The sequence below is a fragment of the Oncorhynchus clarkii genome, chromosome 17 (genome assembly GCF_045791955.1).
Source record: "Oncorhynchus clarkii lewisi isolate Uvic-CL-2024 chromosome 17, UVic_Ocla_1.0, whole genome shotgun sequence".
Lineage (NCBI taxonomy): Eukaryota > Metazoa > Chordata > Actinopteri > Salmoniformes > Salmonidae > Oncorhynchus > Oncorhynchus clarkii.
The window spans coordinates 81,660,500-81,680,357 of NC_092163.1; positions in this window are offsets into that span (position 1 = coordinate 81,660,500).

Genomic DNA, 19,858 nt, shown 5'->3' on the forward strand with positions numbered 1-19,858 from the left:
GATCCTGAGAGAAGCAGGTGAGTGAGGGCTGGTAGTGTGTGCTGAGAGAAGCAGGTGAGTGAGGGCTGGTAGGTGGATGCTGGGAGATGCAGGTGAGCGAGGGCTATTAGGTGATGCTGAGAGAAGCAGGTGAGTGAGGGCTTGTAGGGGATGCTGAGAGATACAGGTGATTGATGGCTGGTAGGTGGATGCTGAGAGAAGCAGGTGAGTGAGGGCTGGTCGGTGGATGCTGTGAGAAGCAGGTGAGTGAGGGCTGGTAGTGGATGCTGAGAGAAGCAGGTGAGTGAGGGTGGGTAGGTGGATGCTGAGAAAAGCAGGTGAGCGACGGCTGGTTGAGGTTGCTGAGAGAAGCAGGTGAGTGAGTGCTGGTAGGGGCTGCTGAGAGAAGCAGGTGAGTGAGGGCTGGTAGGGGATGCTGAGAGATACAGGTGATTGATGGCTGGTAGGTGGATGCTGAGAGAAGCAGGTTAGTGAGGGCTGGTAGTGGATGCTGAGAGAAGCAGGTGAGTGAGGGTGGGTAGGTGGATGCAGAGAGAAGCAGGTGAGCGAAGGCTGGTAGAGGCTGCTGAGAGAAGCAGGTGAGTGAGGGCTGGTGGGGGATGCTGAGAGAAGCAGGTGAGTGATGTCTGGTAGGTGATGCTGAGAGAAGCAGGCTAGTGAGGGCTGATGGGTGGATGCTGAGAGAAGCATGTGAATGAGGGCTGGTAGTGGATGCTGAGAGAAGCAGGTGAGTGAGGGCTGGTAAGGGATGCTGAGAGAAGCAGGTGAGTGAGGGCTGGTAGGTGGATGCTGAGAGAAGCAGGTGAGTGAGGGCTGGTCGGGAATGCTGAGAGATGCAGATGAGTGAGGGCTGGTTGGGGATGCTGAGAGAAGCAGGTGAGTGAGGGCTGGTTGGGGATGCTGAGAGAAGCAGGTGAGTGAGGGCTGGTAGTGGATGCTGAGAGAAGCAGGTGATTGAGGGTGGGTAGGTGGATGCTGAGAGAAGCAGGTGAGTGAGTGCTCGTAGGGGATGCTGAGAGATACAGGTGATTGATGGCTGGTAGGTGGATGCTGAGAGAAGCAGGTTAGTGAGGGCTGGTAGTGGATGCTGAGAGAAGCAGGTGAGTGAGGGTGGGTAGGTGGATGCAGAGAGAAGCAGGTGAGCGAAGGCTGGTAGAGGCTGCTGAGAGAAGCAGGTGAGTGAGGGCTGGTGGGGGATGCTGAGAGAAGCAGGTGAGTGATGTCTGGTAGGTGATGCTGAGAGAAGCAGGCTAGTGAGGGCTGATAGGTGGATGCTGAGAGAAGCATGTGAATGAGGGCTGGTAGTGGATGCTGAGAGAAGCAGGTGAGTGAGGGCTGGTAGTGGATGCTGAGAGAAGCAGGTGAGTGAGGGTGGGTAGGTGGATGCTGAGAGAAGCATGTGAATGAGGGCTGGTAGTGGATGCTGAGAGAAGCAGGTGAGTGAGGGCTGGTAGTGGATGCTGAGAGAAGCAGGTGAGTGAGGGTGGGTAGGTGGATGCTGAGAGAAGCATGTGAATGAGGGCTGGTAGTGGATGCTGAGAGAAGCAGGTGAGTGAGGGTGGGTAGTTGTATGCTGAGAGAAGCAGGTGAGTGAGGGTGGGTAGGTGGATGCTGAGAGAAGCAGGTGAGTGAGGGCTGGTAGGTGGATGCTGAGAGAAGCAGGTGAGTGAGGGTGGGTAGTTGTATGCTGAGAGAAGCAGGTGAGTGAGGGTGGGTAGGTGGATGCTGAGAGAAGCAGGTGAGTGAGGGTGGGTAGGTGGATGCTGAGAGAAGCAGGTGAGTGAGGGTGGGTAGAGGATGCAGCTGTCTGATTACAGCTGCCACAAGTGATTTGCGTATTTAAGTGAAATTAATATTATTGGACCTGCGCATACAGTTGACTAGTGGCTCTTTTATAAACAAAATGTGACTTTATAAACATTTCATAACAGCAGGTTCTTTAGATCGGTAGATTCGTAGGCCTGAAGAATTCAGTAGTATTATATTATATGAAAGGTTTCAACTCTGTCAATCACCATATTCTTATCGGCAGACTCAGTAGACTCAGTTTTTCTAATGACTGCCTTGCCTGGTTCACCAACTACTTTGCAGACATAGTTCAGTGTGTCAAATCGGAGGGCATGTTGTCCGGTCCTCTGGCAGTCTCTATGGGGGTACCACAGGGTTCAATTCTCGGGCTGACTCATTTCTCTGTATATATCAATGATGTTGCTCTTGCTGCAGGCGATTCCCTTATCCACCTCTACACAGACAACACCATTCTGTATACTTCTGGCCCTTCCTTGGACACTGTGCTATCTAACCTCCAAACAAGCTTCAATGTCACACAACACTCCTTCCGTGGCCTCCAACTGCTCTTAAACACTAGTAAAACCAAATGCATGCTTTTCAACCATTCGCTGCCTGCACCCGCACGCCCGACTAGCATCACCACCCTGGATGGTTCCGACCTAGAATATGTGGACATCTATAAGTACCTAGGTGTCTGGCTATACTGTAAACTCTCCTTCCAGACTCATATCAAACATCTCCAATCTAAAATCAAATCTAGAGTCGGCTTTCTATTTCGCAACAAAGCCTCCTTCACTCACGCCGCCAAACTTACCCTAGTAAAACTGACTATCCTACCGATCCACGACTTCGGGGATGTCATCTACAAAATATCTTCCAATACTCTGCTCAGAAAACTGGATGCAGTTTATCACAGTGCCATCCGTTTTGTTACTAAAGCACCTTGTACCACCCACCACTGCGACCTGCATGCTCTGGTCGGCTGGCCCTCGCTACATATTCGCCGCCAGACCCACTGGCTCCAGGTCATCTACAAGTCCATGCTAGGTAAAGCTCTGCCTTATCTCAGTTCACTGGTCACGATGGCAACACCCACCCATAGCACGCGCTCCAGCAGGTGTATCTCACTAATCATCCCTAAAGCCAACACCTCATTTGGCCGCCTTTCCTTCCAGTTCTCTGCTGCCTGCGACTGGAACAAATTGCAAAAATCGCTGAAGTTGGAGACTTTTATCTCCCTCACCAACTTTAAACATCTGCTATCTGAGCAGCTAACTGATCGCTGCAGCTGTACATAGTCCATCAGTATATAGCCCACCCAATTTACCTACCTCATCCCCATACTGTTTTTATTTTATTTACTTTTATGCTCTTTTGCAAACCAGTATCTCTACCTGTACATGTTCATCTGATCATTTATCACTCCAGTGTTAATCTGCTAAATTGTAACTATTCGCCTACCTCCTCATGGCTTTTGCACACAATGTATAAAGACTATTTTTTTTCTACTGTATTATTGACTGTATGTTTTGTTTACTCCATGTGTAACTCTGTGTTGTTGTCTGTTCACACTGCTATGCTTTTTCTTGGCCAGGTCGCAGTTGTAAATGAGAACTTGTTCTCAACTAGCCTACCTGGTTAAATAAAGGTGTTCTCAACTAGCCTACCTGGTTAAATAAAGGTGTTCTCAACTAGCCTACCTGGTTAAATAAAGGTGTTCTCAACTAGCCTACCTGGTTAAATAAAGGTGTTCTCAACTAGCCTACCTGGTTTAATAAAGGTGTTCTCAACTAGCCTACCTGGTTAAATAAAGGTGTTCTCAACTAGCCTACCTGGTTAAATAAAGGTGTTCTCAACTAGCCTACCTGGTTAAATAAAGGTGTTCTCAACTGGCCAACCTGGATAAATAAAGGTGTTCTCAACTAGCCTACCTGGTTAAATAAAGGTGTTCTCAACTGGCCTACCTGGTTAAATAAAGGTGTTCTCAACTAGCCTACCTGGTTAAATAAAGGTGTTCTCAACTAGCCTACCTGGTTAAATAAAGGTGTTCTCAACTAGCCTACCTGGTTAAATAAAGGTGTTCTCAACTAGCCTACCTGGTTAAATAAAGGTGTTCTCAACTGGCCTACCTGGTTAAATAAAGGTGTTCTCAACTAGCCTACCTGGTTAAATAAAGGTGTTTTCAACTAGCCTACCTGGTTAAATAAAGGTGTTCTCAACTGTCCTACCTGGTTAAATAAAGGTGTTCTCAACTAGCCTACCTGGTTAAATAAAGGTGTTCTCAACTGGCCTACCTGGTTAAATAAAGGTGTTCTCAACTAGACTACCTGGTTAAATAAAGGTGTTCTCAACTAGCCTACCTGGTTAAATAAAGGTGTTCTCAACTGGCCTACCTGGTTAAATAAAGGTGTTCTCAACTAGCCTACCTGGTTAAATAAAGGTGTTCTCAACTAGCCTACCTGGTTAAATAAAGGTGTTCTCAACTAGCCTACCTGGTTAAATAAAGGTGTTCTCAACTAGCCTACCTGGTTAAATAAAGGTGTTCTCAACTAGCCTACCTGGTTAAATAAAGTTGAAATAAAAATAAAAAAATTAAAAAAAATATTATATGAAACGTTATTACGGCATCCTAAAATGTTGGTATCATAAGTGTCATGACGTTCTGGTACTGTGATATTACCGTGGTACCGGTATACCATGCAACACCACCGTTACCTACGAGACATTTCTCAATTTGTCTGAGGAGCAGGTGTTAAATGAAACCTCCAGCAGCATTACTCTAGTCCTATCTTGTCTGATACGTGGCTTCTGTTCTTTTATATCTCAGTAACTGAAGTTTCTTGACACTGCCTCATATCCACAGTTCAGCTTTGGCTGTAATGAGTGCTATTGTGAGGGGGAGTGTGAAGACTCAGTACAAGGGTCCTTTTACAGACGAGAGAGAGAGAGAGAGAGAGAGAGAGAGAGAGAGAGAGAGAGAGAGAGAGAAAATGAGAGGGAGGGGTAGATAGAGAACAAGAGGGAGAGAGAGAGAGAACAAGAGGGAGGGAGAGAGAGAACAAGAGGCAGGGAGAGAGAGAGAGAACAAGAGCGTGAGAGAGAGAGAAGGAGAGGGAAGGGTAGATAGAGAACAAGAGGGAGAGAGAGAGAGAACAAGAGGGAGGGAGAGAGAGACAGAGGGGAGGAGGAGGTGAGAGTGAGAAAAATATATAAAAAGAAGCCCCCTGCCTGCCTGCCCCTGGGTGACTGTCAATGTGAAGTGCCTCTGTCAGGAGATTTTGAACCTCTGTGTCTCCAATCTTCTCGTCTCTCTCCAGGTGAAAGGATAAGAGACACATTGACACGCCAAATCACCAGGCAGCCATCTTGTTTCAACAGCGACTGCAACTGAAGAGACAAAATCTAAACTTATTTAGATGGTTTCTTTGGAGAAAGGGGAGAGAGGGACGGACGGAATGTGGGAGGAATAGAGAGGGAGAGGGAGGGAGAGGGAGGGGTGAATAAGGGGAACGATAGATAGAGAACAAGACAAGCCAGACAGAGAGAGAAAGAAGCTTGCCATTTGTAAAAGGTTTGATGAGAATGTCATCCAGTTTAAGCGAGCAAAATAATCCTCCATAGTGGACCGTAATTTGTATGTTACGAATTTACAAAACGTAAAATATGCGACAAAATTAGCTAAATGTAGTATATGTTACACATTTGCAAAAAGTATGATATGTTACGAATTCTAGCTAGGTGGCTAATGTTAGCTCGGCTAGGGGTTAGGGGAAGGGTTAGCTAAAAGGGTTAAGGTTAGGGTTAAGGTGAGTGGAAGGGTTAGCCAACATGCTAAGTAGTTGAAAAGTAGCTAGTTAGATTTGAACTCATAACCTTACGTCATGTCATTCCAATACTCTGCTCAGCAAACTGGATGCAGTTTATCACAGTGCCATTCGTTTTGTTACTAAAGCACCTTGTACCACCCACTTTCGTTTTTTTGCATTAAGTAACCATCTGTCTTATGTGCCCATACCAAACATAACACATTATGCTAATTTGAGTGTCCCGGATTTATGTTTACTGTGTTACGTCGAGTCTATGAGACCAGGCCGACCTCGGTGGCAGTGTAATCCAGTCTATGTATGACAATTTAAAAATCCACTCAAGTTCAAAAATGTGATTGTAGAGTACATCCACGACAGCTAGTAAAAGGTTGTTACGTTAAAATTACACACTCTGGAAACACTTTGACAGACAGAAAAAAACTGCTCCACCTCTTCACACTCTGGAAACACTTTGACAGACAGAAAAAACTGCTCCACCACTTCACACCAGAAACACTTACAAGCACATGAGAAAATGCAGACTGTTGTTCCCAGTGCATGTGAACAAGATTTGAGTAGTTGGAAATCCTGCTCATCGATCATGCCAATTTCCTACCACAATGCTCCATGTACTCACGCAACAAAAAAAAAAACGCTCCGTGAGAAAGAAAAAACTGCTGCTCCAAATTCGCTCCATTCATTAAAATCCCAATTTTAACCAACACCCATCTTTAAAAAAATTATAATAATTTGAATAAACATGAAAAGGTTGAATGTAAGAAGCGAACATCATTTAAAATAGGCAACATGTTACATTCAAACAGCATATAAACACTCTAAATAGGTCAGGAACCAGACAGGGAGACTAAGAAGGAACAAAAAATGAATTATTCAGGCAGTATTATTTCAATTATTTCATGGCTTCAGCCTACAAAGAAAAACATTGTGAAGCATTTGCCAGTGTGACACAGTAGGCTGGTAGGGATATTAAAGCACTCCGCATTTAAACAACATTTCCTTTTATTAAATCATTATAGTCTATAAATTGAGCATATAGGCTGTGACTTACTTAGAATTAAATACAAATTAAATTAAAAATGACTTATTAGAGTCTTTGAATTAATTTTTAGAAACAGGAGTTTGGTCAGTCTGGGGCTTCAGGCTCATGTGATGGTGCCTGGTGAGCCGACCAGTGTCTTCAGGCTCATGTGATGGTACCTGGTGAGCCGACCAGTGTCTTTAGGCTCATGTGATGGTACCTGGTGAGCCGACCAGGGTCTTCAGGCTCATGTGATGGTGCCTGGTGAGCCGACCAGTGTCTTCAGGCTCATGTGATGGTACCTGGAGAGACTGCCAGTGTCTTCAGGCTCATGTGATGGTGCCTGGTGAGCCGACCAGTGTCTTCAGGCTCATATGATGGTACCTTGTGAGCCAACCAGTGTCTTCAGGCTCATGTGATGGTGCCTGGTGAGCCGACCAGTGTCTTCAGGCTCATGTGATGGTGCCTGGTGAGACAGCCAGTGTCTTCAGGCTCATGTGATGGTGCCTGGAGAGATGGCCAGTGTCTTCAGGCTCATGTGATGGTGCCTGGAGAGATGGCCAGTGTCTTCAGGCTCATGTGTGGTGCCTGGAGAGATGGCCAGTGTCTTCAGGCTCATGTGATGGTGCCTGTTGAGCCGACCAGTGTCTTCAGGCTCATGTGATGGTGCCTGGAGCGATGGCCAGTGTCTTCAGGCTCATGTGATGGTGCCTGGAGAGATGGCCAGTGTCTTCAGGCTCATGTGATGGTGCCTGGAGAGATGGCCAGTGTCTTCAGGCTCATGTGATGGTGCCTGGAGAGATGGCCAGTGTCTTCAGGCTCATGTGATGGTGCCTGGAGAGACGGCCAGTGTCTTCAGGCTCATGTGATGGTGCCTAGAGAGATGGCCAGTGTCTTCAGGCTCATGTCATGGTGCCTGGAGAGATGGCCAACAGTGGAGAATATCCTGTCCTCACTTGCAGAGCCACTGGGGATGATAAACACCATTTTGGCCACTCTTGCCAGGCTGGGCAGAGATGCAGAGTTGCTGCCTAGAAGGCTAGCATCTGGGAGTTGCCTCTTCACTGTTGACATTGAGACTGGTGTTTTTGCGGGTACTATTTAATGAAGCTGCCAGTTGAGGACTTGTGAGGCATCTTTCTCTAACTAGACACTCTAATGTACTTGTCCTCTTGCTCAGTTGTGCACCGGGGCCTCCCACTGCACTCTTTCTATTCTGATTAGAGACAGTTTGTGCTGTTCTGTGAAGCGAGTAGTACACAGCATTGTACAAGATTTTCAGTTTCTTGGCAATTTCTCGCGTGGAATAGACTTCAAGAACAAGAATAGACTCACGAGTTTCAGAACAAAGTCTTTGTTTCTGGCCATTTTGAGCCTGTAATCGAACCCACAAATGCTGATGCTCCAGATACTCAACTAGTCTAAAGGAGGCCAGTTTTATTAATCAGAACAACAGTTGTCAGCTGTGCTAACATAATTGCAAACAGGTTTTCTAATGATCAATTAGCCGTTTAACCTCTCTTGGGTAGGGGGCAGTATTTTCACGTCCGGATGAAAAGTGTGCCCAAAGTAAACTGCCTGTTACTCAGGCCCAGAAGCCAGGATATGCATATAATTGGTAGATTTTGATAGAAATCCATATAAAGTTTCTAAATCTGTTTAAATTATGTCTGTGAGTATAACAGAACTGATATAGCAGGCGAAACCCCGAGGACAAACCATCCAAAAAAACAAGAAATTTAGCCTACCACTGTTATCAATAGCTATCATTTTTATTATAAGGCGAAATACTCCCAGATTACAGTTCCTGGGGCTTCCACTAGATGTCAACAGTCTTTAGAAAGAGTTTCATGCTGGGTTTTGGAAAAATGAGCCAGAAATTGTAGTTTTTCTAGGTGGCTCCCATTTTGGTTGTAGTGTTTCCAAGCGCGTAGAAGAGAGCAAGTTCTTTGGTATTTTTCTCCAGTAAATACAATAACGACTCTCTGTCTTAAATTTGATCATTTATTTACGTATTAGGGTGCCTAATGTTTGATAATAAACGTTGTTTGACTTGTTTGGAAAAGTTTATCAGTAACGTTTGGGATTCATTTTGTATGCATTTTGATGGAGGGAAACTGGGTGGATAATTGACTGAAGCGTGCCAGCTAAACTGAGTTATGGATATAAAGAGGGACATTATCGAACAAAAGGACCACTTGTGATGTAACTGGGACCTTTTGGAGTGCCAACAGAAGAAGATCATCAAAGGTAAGGCATTTATTATATCGCTATTTCTGACTTTCGTGACGCACCTGCCTGGTTGAAATATGTTTCTCATGGTTTTGTATGCGGGGCGCTGTCCTCAGATAATCGCATGGTGTGCTTTTGCTGTAAAGCCTTTTTGAAATCTGACACAGCTGCTGGATTAACAAGAAGTTAAGCTTTATTTTTGATGTTTTACCTTGAGATTTTATAAAAGTTAAATATTTATAGTTCTGTAGTTTGAATTTCGCGCTCTGCAATTTCACCGGATGTTGGCCAGGTGGGACACCTGCCCATAACAAGTTAAAATGATAAACTTGGATTATCTAACACAATGTGCCATTGGAACACAGGAGTGATGGTTGCTGATAATGAGCCTCTGTACGCCTATGTAGATATTCCATTAAAAATCAGCCATTTCCAGCTACAATAGTCATTTACCACATTAACAATGTCTACACTGTATTTCTGATCAATTTCATGTTATTTTAATGCATAAAATGTGCTTTTCTTTCAAAAACAAGGACATTCCTAAGTAACCCCAAAACTTTCAAATGGTAGTGTAAATTACTAAGCTTATCTGCATTTCCCCAGTAACTAATTAAGAATGATCAAATTAAGATCTTACAACTGTAGGTCCAGCCCTCAACAGAGAACTGACTGGTGTTTAATGTCCCTGTGCTGGACAATAAGGAGGCTGTCTGCAGCTCTCTGGTCTCTCTCTCTGAGTGCCTTGTGCTACGTGTGTGTGTGTGTGTGCACTGTTTGTGTGTGCTGTGTTTGTGTTCTGGGTGTATGTGTGCACGGTGTGTGCGGTGTGTGTGTGTGTGTGTGTGTGTGTGTGTGTGTGTGTGTGTGTGTGTGTGTGTGTGTGTGTGTGTGTGTGTGTGTGTGTGTGTGTGTTTGTGTGCCTGGGTAGCGGTGGCATGAGAGACATAACAGGCAGCCTGCTCCCCTCCCAGTCTGGTCCTGACCAACACCCCAACGTGTAATTAATGGTGAGAGGGTTTTAATGTGAGGCATTCTGTTTCCTCACAAGCAGACAGAGACCATTAACCACAGAAATACTGACTTTGAAATGAGAGGGTTTTCCACACATCCAACTGAAATGAGAGGGTTTTACACACATCCAACTGAAATGAGAGGGTTTTACACACATCCAACTGAAATGAGAGGGTTTTCCACACATCCAACTGAAATGAGAGGGTTTTACACACATCCAACTGAAATGAGAGGGTTTTACACACATCCAACTGAAATGAGAGGGTTTTACACACATCCAACTGAAATGAGAGGGTTTTACACACATCCAACTGAAATGAGAGGGTTTTACACACATCCAACTGAAATGAGAGGGATTTACACACATCCAACTGAAATGAGAGGGTTTTACACACATCCAACTGAAATGAGAGGGTTTTATACACATTGCCCAGCAGCTGGACGAAGCAAATAACTACTTTAGAGAAACAAGTAATGCTCACAGATCAGCCAGGGAGCACAGGAATCCTGTCTGGACCCACGCTGTGTTATATACAGTCATTACTCTAATACCTGTTGGACCCACGCTGTGTAATATACAGTCAATACTCTAATACCGTCTGGACCCACGCTGTGTAATACACAGTCATTACTCTAATACCGTCTGGACGCACGCTGTGTAATATACAGTCATTACTCTAATACCGTCTGGACCCACGCTGTGTTATATACAGTCATTACTCTAATACCTGTTGGACCCACGCTGTGTAATATACAGTCATTACTCTAATACCTGTTGGACCCACGCTGCGTAATATACAGTCATTACTCTAATACCTGTTGGACCCACGCTGTGTAATATACAGTCATTACTCTAATACTGTCTGGACCCACGCTGTGTAATATACAGTCATTACTCTAATACCTGTTGGACCCACGCTGTGTAATATGTAGTCATTACTCTAATACCTGTTGGACCCACGCTGTGTAAAATACAGTCATTACTCTAATACCTGTTGGACCCACGCTGTGTTATATACAGTCATTACTCTAATACCTGTTCGACCCACGCTGTGTAATATACAGTCATTACTCTAATACCTGTTGGACCCACGCTGTGTAATATACAGGCATTACTCTAATACCGTCTGGACCCACGCTGTGTAATATACAGGCATTACTCTAATACCGTCTGGACCCACGCTGTGTAATATACAGTCATTACTCTAATACCGTCTGGACCCACGCTGTGTAATATACAGTCATTACTCTAATACCTGTTGGACCCACGCTGTGTAATATACAGTCATTACTCTAATACCTGTTGGACCCACACTGTGTAATATGCAGTCATTACTCTATACCTGTTGGACCCACGCTGTGTAATATACAGTCATTACTCTAATACCTGTTGGACCCACGCTGTGTAATATACAGGCATTACTCTAATACCTGTTGGACCCACGCTGTGTAATATACAGTCATTACTCTAATACCGTCTGGACACACGCTGTGTAATATGCAGTCATTACTCTAATACCTGTTGGACCCACGCTGTGTAATATACAGTCATTACTCTAATACCGTCTGGACCCACGCTGTGTAATATGCAGTCATTACTCTAATACCTGTTGGACCCACGCTGTGTAATATACAGTCATTACTCTAATACCGTCTGGACCCACGCTGTGTTATATACAGTCATTACTCTAATACCTGTTGGACCCACGCTGTGTTATATACAGTCATTACTCTAATACCGTCTGGACCCACACTGTGTAATATACAGTCATTACTCTAATACCTGTTGGACCCACGCTGTGTTATATACAGTCATTACTCTAATACCGTCTGGACCCACGCTGTGTAAAATACATTCATTACTCTAATACCTGTTGGACCCACGCTGTGTTATATACAGTCATTACTCTAATACCTGTTCGACCCACGCTGTGTAATATACAGTCATTACTCTAATACCTGTTGGACCCACGCTGCGTAATATACAGTCATTACTCTAATACCTGTTGGACCCACGCTGTGTAATATACAGTCATTACTCTAATACTGTCTGGACCCACGCTGTGTAATATACAGTCATTACTCTAATACCTGTTGGACCCACGCTGTGTAATATGCAGTCATTACTCTAATACCTGTTGGACCCACGCTGTGTAAAATACAGTCATTACTCTAATACCTGTTGGACCCACGCTGTGTTATATACAGTCATTACTCTAATACCTGTTCGACCCACGCTGTGTAATATACAGTCATTACTCTAATACCTGTTGGACCCACGCTGTGTAATATACAGGCATTACTCTAATACCGTCTGGACCCACGCTGTGTAATATACAGGCATTACTCTAATACCGTCTGGACCCACGCTGTGTAATATACAGTCATTACTCTAATACCGTCTGGACCCACGCTGTGTAATATACAGTCATTACTCTAATACCTGTTGGACCCACGCTGTGTAATATACAGGCATTACTCTAATACCGTCTGGACACACGCTGTGTAATATGCAGTCATTACTCTAATACCGTCTGGACCCACGCTGTGTAATATGCAGTCATTACTCTAATACCTGTTGGACCCACGCTGTGTAATATACAGTCATTACTCTAATACCGTCTGGACCCACGCTGTGTTATATACAGTCATTACTCTAATACCTGTTGGACCCACGCTGTGTTATATACAGTCATTACTCTAATACCGTCTGGACCCACACTGTGTAATATACAGTCATTACTCTAATACCTGTTGGACCCACGCTGTGTTATATACAGTCATTACTCTAATACCGTCTGGACCCACGCTGTGTAATATACAGTCATTACTCTAATACCGTCTGGACCCACGCTGTGTAATATACAGTCATTACTCTAATACCTGTTAGACCCACGCTGTGTTATATAAAGTCATTACTCTAATACCTGTTGGACCCACGCTGTGTAATATACAGGCATTACTCTAATACCGTCTGGACCCACGCTGTGTAATATACAGGCATTACTCTAATACCTGTTGGACCCACGCTGTGTAATATGCAGTCATTACTCTAATACCTGTTGGACCCACGCTGTGTAATATGCAGTCATTACTCTAATACCTGTTGGACCCACGCTGTGTAATATACAGTCATTACTCTAATACCTGTTGGACCCACGCTGTGTAATATACAGTCATTACTCTAATACCGTCTGGACCCACGCTGTGTAATATACAGTCATTACTCTAATTCCTGTTGGACCCACGCTGTGTAATATACAGTCATTACTCTAATACCTGTTGGACCCACGCTGTGTAATATACAGTCATTACTCTAATACCGTCTGGACCCACACTGTGTAATATACAGTCATTACTCTAATACCTGTTGGACCCACGCTGTGTAATATGCAGTCATTACTCTAATACCTGTTGGACCCACGCTGTGTAATATGCAGTCATTACTCTAATACCTGTTGGACCCACGCTGTGTAATATACAGTCATTACTCTAATACCTGTTGGACCCACGCTGTGTAATATACAGTCATTACTCTAATACCGTCTGGACCCACGCTGTGTAATATACAGTCATTACTCTAATTCCTGTTGGACCCACGCTGTGTAATATACAGTCATTACTCTAATACCTGTTGGACCCACGCTGTGTAATATACAGTCATTACTCTAATACCGTCTGGACCCACACTGTGTTATATACAGTCATTACTCCAATACCTGTTGGACCCATGCTGTGTTATATACAGTCATTACTCTAATACCGTCTGGACCCACACTGTGTAATATACAGTCATTACTCTAATACCTGTTGGACCCACGCTGTGTTATATACAGTCATTACTCTAATATCGTCTGGACCCACGCTCTGTAATATACAGTCATTACTCTAATACCGTCTGGACCCACGCTGTGTTATATACAGTCATTACTCTAATACCGTCTGGACCCACGCTGTGTAATATACAGTCATTGCTCTAATACCGTCTGGACCCACGCTGTGTTATATACAATCATTACTCTAATACCTGTTGGACCCACGCTGTGTTATATACAGTCATTACTCTAATACCGTCTGAACACAGGACCTAGAACACAGGACACAGGACCCAGGACACAGGAACCATAACACAGGACACAGGACCCAGAACACAGCACACGGGACACAGGACACGGGAACCATAAGACAGGACACAGGAACCATAACACAGGACCCATAACACAGGACACAGGAACCATAACACAGAACACAGGACCCAGAACACAGAGAACACAGGACACAGGACACAGGACACAGGACCCATAACACAGGACACAGGACCCATAACACAGGACACAGGACCCAGAACACAGGACACAGGACCTAGACCACAGAACACAGGACCCAGAACACAGAGAACACAGGACACAGGACCCATAACACGGGACACAGGACCCATAACACAGGACACAGGACCCAGAACACAGGACACAGGACCTAGACCACAGAACACAGGACCCAGAACACAGAGAACACAGGACACAGGACACAGGACCCATAACACAGGACCCAGAACACAGGACACGGGACACAGGGCAAAGGACACAGGATGTGGTTACTGTTAAGCACTTTGTCACATTTGTAAAAGTGCCATATAAAAATATGATATTTTACTTGCTTGATTTGAAGGCAGCAAGATACAGAGTTTACAGAAGGAGAAGGGCCAACGGACTTTACTGTTTTGGGGAAATAAATCAGCGGATGACAAAGGTTTTGATGCATTTAGATCAGTGTGATATCACCCATATCGGCAGCAGGTTTAGATCAGTGTGACATTACCCATATCGGCAGCAGGTTTAGATCAGTGTGACATTACCCATATCGGCAGCAGGTTTAGATCTTAGTCGGTCCTAAGAGACCGGGGTAAAAGCCGTTCGGACGGGAGGGGCGATGGCCTCCGTCTCAACCGGCCGATCGAAGGGGAGTTGGGTTCAGATCCCGGGGATAACGGGGATGACGCAACCGATCGCGGAGAAGCTGGCGGGAGACCCAGGGAGAGTTGTCTTTTCTTTATGAAGGGATCTATAGTCTCGACAGTCTCTATAGAGTCTACAGTATCTATGGTCTCTCAGTCTCTCCGTCTCTACAGTCAGAAATGCTATAGTCTCTACAGACTCTGTTGTCTTGCCGCTTCCTACACATATAGAATTCCGTCTTGTGCACCTTATGCTAATATCAGTGGTTCTCAGACCATGTAGATACTTCTCATAAATACCTATAGACAATTGTCAGTGGGGATTTTCCTTCCCTCACTCTAGCCTTCTTAAAATACTATGTTACCTTTCCTCATTTATATGGTCAGTTTGAATGGTTTTATTATTATTATTTATATAAATTCATTTCAATTGTCTCGCTGAAATCAGTTGAGTTGTCGTTCTAGGTTTTGTAGATGTTGTGTTTCCTCCTAGACTTGTCCCACGCGCGGGTCCTCGTGCTCTTTAAAGTGAGACGAGAATTTCCATTTACGCCTTCCCAAGAACTTCCCACACGTATTCCCTCTCAGAAGTCACCACCGGTATTCCCTCTCAGAACTCACCACCGGTATTCCCTCTCAGAACTCACCACCGGTATTCCCTCTCAGAACTCACCACCGGTATTCCCTCTCAGAACTCACCACCGGTATTCCCTCTCAGAACTCACCACCGGTATTCCCTCTCAGAACTCACCACCGGTATTCCCTCTCAGAACTCACCACCGGTATTCCCTCTCAGAACGGTATTCCCTCTCAAAACTCACCACCGGTATTCCCTCTCAGAACTCACCACCGGTATTCCCTGACAGAACTCACCACCGGTATTCCCTCTCAGAACTCACCACCGGTATTCCCTCTCAGAACTCACCACCGGTATTCCCTCTCAGAACTCACCACCGGTATTCCCTCTCAGAACGCACCACTGGTATTCCCTCTCAGAACTCACCACCGGTATTCCCTCTCAGAACTCACCACCGGTATTCCCTCTCAGAACTCACCACCGGTATTCCCTCTCAGAACTCACCACCGGTATTCCCTCTCAGAACTCACCACCGGTATTCCCTCTCAGAACGGTATTCCCTCTCAAAACTCACCACCGGTATTCCCTCTCAGAACTCACCACCGGTATTCCCTCTCAGAACTCACCACCGGTATTCCCTCTCAGAACTCACCACCGGTATTCTCTCTCAGAACGCACCACTGGTATTCCCTCTCAGAACTCACCACCGGTATTCCCTCTCAGAACTCACCACCGGTATTCCCTCTCAGAACTCACCACCGGTATTCCCTCTCAGAACTCACCACCGGTATTCCCTCTCAGAACTCACCACCGGTATTCCCTCTCAGAACTCACCACCGGTATTCCCTCTCAGAACTCACCACCGGTATTCCCTCTCAGACCGGTATTCCCTCTCAGAACGGTATTCCCTCTCAGAACGCACCACCGGTATTCCCTCTCAGAACGGTATTCCCTCCCAGAACGCACCAAAAGGTGTTCCCTCTCAGACCTTCACTGATGGATCACGTTCGAGAAGATAAAAAAATATGTTTGTGACGGCAAAATTATTTTGGAAATTCAACACCTGAAGTCAATATTAAATGAATCACTCTGCACTCAGTACAGGTTGATCAGAAGCTTCACCAGGACGGTCCCTTCAGTTCTCTTACTGCTAAACAGACAAGTTATATTTGTATGGTTTACATTATTCATTATTCATCATTAACATTAGTTCTGCACGTGACTGACCAATACCTCACGAGGCTTCTTCTCTCAAAGCTGAGACATTGAAACTGAGATACTCCTTTTTGGTTCCCAGAGCAATGTTCTGGGCATACTACCTTAATTTCTTATACAGTGATAGTCAGTCACTTGCATGAACTGAACCGAATTGGTTATGAGAAAAGCAGCATTTGGTGGCGTGGTTATGGCATTGAACTGAGCGGACGTGTTTCAAGTGCTCTCCTGCCAATTTCAGCTAAAATTATTTTAATCTCTTATTTTAAATCCCCGTAACATTGGAACAGAAATTTTCTTGGACAATTTCAGGCGTATCTTCATCCATTATGAATCGACTTAAACATAGTCCTGGGGAAATGTTTATGTTACTTACAACCTCATGCAAAAGGATACTACTTATCCTTTTGTTTTAAAAACACCCTAAATATACGGCACGAAGTAAAGCAGTATCTGGGCGATTCTCCTGTATTATCCAGTTTTGCACCAATTTGGAGCAATGATAATTTCACACCCGGGTAAAAAATGACTTTGGGTTTTAAAGAATGTGCAATAAAAGGTATTGATAAAGTAATGGATTTATACAATTAAAAAAAGGGGCTCATGTTGTTTGAAGAACTGAAATGAAAATTTTAATTTACCACAAAAAGCATTTTTTCAAATACTTACAATTGAGAAGCTTACTTTTTTTCCCCCAAGTCTAAAACAATCGGCCCTAAAACCTCCTCTGACCACTTTAGAAACATTCTCTGTTATTATGTGTAACGGGAGATGTCAGATGGCGTCATTATATGAGAAAATGGTAGCTACTCATAAAGACAACTGCGATAGTAAAAGACTTCAGTGGATACAAGATATTTCAATCAATCAAATTTATTCATAAAGCCCTTCTTACATCAGCTGATGTCACAAAGTGCTGTACCGAATCCAAGCACTAAAACCCCAAACAACAAACAATGCAGATGTAGATGCTCTAGACCTCAGATACAGATGATGAAACACACGCCTGAGATTGTTGCAATACAATTGGATAATGACAACACGTCACCCCTGTTAAACTCCACAAATTTGACCCTAACACCCTAGATCTGTGTGATAAATTTAACACGTATTTAGGCACCTTGTCTCATTGCCTGTGGGAATGTGCTAAGATACAAAAGGTTTAGAGCTCAGAACTGAGCTATATCTCTGAGATGACCTCTAACCCCAAAACCACTAATCCCTAAACTATGCGTCCTAAATCTTGACCCAGAGAATACCTCTTTACATAGGAGAGAGAAGGAAATGGTTGACCTCTGTCTATTACAAGCTAGACGTTCAATTTCTCTCCACGAGGAAGTATGTCAGTTCCCCCTCACTTGGTCATTGTTTAAAAGAATTTGCGTCAAGCCTGGCTCTGGAAAAATGTATTTTCTATAGTGAAAAAGAAATCCCCAGAGTTTCATGACATTTGGGATCTGTTTTGCGAGTTTTTTGTAAACCGCTAATTTACATTGGAATTGTAAATCTGTATATCCTCAATTTTTGGGGGTGAATATTGGCTACAGTGGAAGTGTAATCTGCATTATCTCCATTATCTGCATTAGCTGCATCATCTGCATTTTCTGCATTATCTGCATTATCTGCGACTGCATATTACACTTTTACGTTTTTTTCTTCTTTTATTCTTGTATTTTTGGAAATGTGAGGCCTTTATTATTGTTTTATTTGTCTGTGATTGTTTGGCTGTCATGTTTTTTGTCTGTTTGGGTTGGAGGGGGGTGTTGTATGTGTGAGACAATTATTTATTTATATATATATATATATATATATATATATATATATATATATATATATATATATATATATATATATATATATATATATACAAAAAAAATATTTCTGTAATTGTTGACTGTCCTATTTGGAATTAATAAAATATGTGTTACAAAAATGTAATGACATTAAAAAGGCAACATTGATGCTTCCCAAAACCATTCTCACCAGCACCTAGTAGAGAACCCTGCTGACCAACCAGCAGTGAGGTGCCAGAAGACAGACAGACACACACACACACACACACACACACACACACAATTCCTAGGCCCTACTGAGCATCAGTAAGCCCATTGAACAAAGTGGCTGTGAATCGTGTATCACACCGCCCTCTACATGGTCATGTCAGATAAACGGCTCTGCTATGTTGGATCTAACCTCCATTTCCTGCATCTTTACACTTCAGACAGAGACTAGCCTAGCCTAGCCTAGCCTAGCCTACACTCACCAAGGGCTTGGACTGGAACACCCACTTTAACATAACAGTGTAATATTGATATTCGCTGGGGCAGGAGAACAACAGAAAGGTAGTTAGTACTAAATGCTTTCTTTTCGTTCAGACTGTGTGTGATCTATACTGCTTTCCATAGAGGTAGAGCGTGTTAAGTCTAGATGCAAACTGATGTGAAAAGATGGCCAGACTGATTCAGAGCTAACGTGGGCTAATGTGATTAGCACGAGCTAACAAAAACAAATCCCGGGACATAGACATATCTTATGTGAGCAGAAAGCTTAAATTCTTGTTATTATATCTCCACTGTCCAATTTACAGTAGATATAACAGTGAAATAATACTATGCTATCGTTGAGGAGAATGCACAATTTGGAACATGAAAATGTATAAATAAGCCAATTAGGCACATTTGATACAACATTTTGAACAGATATGCAATGGTTCATTGGATCAGTCTAAAACTTTTCATATACACTGCTTTCATCGAGTGGCCAACATATAAATTTCACCTGGGCTGGAATAATTCATTATGGCATTTTTCTTGCATTTCAAACATGATGTAACAAAAAAAAAATGTTTTTTTCTTTGTATTATCTTTTACCAGATCTAAGGTGTTATATATCTATATATTTTATATATCTATTTTTTTTACCTTTATTTAACTACGCAAGTCAGTTAAGAACAAATTGTTATTTACAATGACGGCCTAGGAACAGTTGGTTAACTGGTCTAGGAACAGTGGGTTAACTGCCTTGTTCAGGGGCAAAACGACAGATTTTTACCTTGTTAGCTCGGGGATCCAATCTAGCAATCTTTAGGTTACTTGCCCAACACTCTAACCACCAGGCTACCTGCCCCATTAATTTCACATTTCCACAAACTTCAAAGTTTTCTTCCTTTCAAATGGTATCAATAATATGCATATGCTTGCTTCAGGTCCTGAGCTACAGGCAGTTAGATT